The sequence below is a fragment of the Pygocentrus nattereri genome, chromosome 2 (assembly GCF_015220715.1).
Source record: "Pygocentrus nattereri isolate fPygNat1 chromosome 2, fPygNat1.pri, whole genome shotgun sequence".
In the NCBI taxonomy this organism is placed as follows: domain Eukaryota; kingdom Metazoa; phylum Chordata; class Actinopteri; order Characiformes; family Serrasalmidae; genus Pygocentrus; species Pygocentrus nattereri.
In genome coordinates, this window is record NC_051212.1 from 11,914,299 (window position 1) to 11,915,116 (window position 818).

At 42.7% G+C, this 818-nt stretch overlaps 1 non-coding gene across 1 annotated transcript; it reads left to right on the forward strand.

Annotated features, from left to right (window-relative positions):
• The first annotated feature begins 229 nt into the window (after positions 1-229).
• On the forward strand, positions 230-301 carry trnat-cgu. Its single transcript has one exon. It is a non-coding gene; the product is annotated as a tRNA-Thr (tRNA).
• The last annotated feature ends 517 nt before the right edge of the window (positions 302-818 follow it).

Below are 818 nucleotides of genomic sequence, written 5' to 3' on the forward strand. Positions count from 1 at the left end.
TGACATTTTATTTTACTTTTATATTGTCGTTTTACAGCTATTCATACCATAAGTACTTTAATTCAAGCCTGTGATATTGATGATGGAGTTGTTTAGCCTGTTAGCTAACTGATCAGCCCAGTTCTAGTTAAGAACATAAGTTGTCAGCCAAAAACATGTTTCTACTTCATCAATATACTCAATGGTCCATGCGAGCAGCATTACAGTCAAAGATTATTCCATGTGAGAAGGGGATGTAGCTCAGTGATAGAGTGCATGCTTCGTATGTATGAGGTCCAGGGTTCAATCCCCTGAATCTCCATATTCTGGGGGCACTCGTGGGCTGGATGTTAGGGAAACAGCCCTGTGACTGGAAGATCTCAGGAGCCGACAGTAGATGAGTGAGCTGCCCTTGAGCAAGGCACCTAACCCCCAATTGCTTCCCGGGTGCTGCGGATAGGGCTGCCCACCGCTCTGGACAAGTTTGCTCACTGCCCCCTAGTGTGTGTTTTCACTAGTGTGTATGTGGTGTTTCACTGGGTTAAATGCGGAGGTGAAATTTCCCCGTTGTGGGACTAATAAGGGTCACTTAATCTAATCTAACAGCACAAGGGTTTTTTTTTTTTGTGCCGTGACGCAGTAATACAGAGTTAAGTTGTTTTGAAGCAGACATAGGTGTGGGTATATTGCGGATTTACAATGGTTTTGACCAGGACTATCCATTTTATAAACTTAAAAGAACACTAAGCTGCAAAAAATGACTTGTTTTCAATTCACTGTATTTGTGATGTCACAAAAACCAAGCATTTGCACATATCCAAGTATCCAGCCTGCTGCAG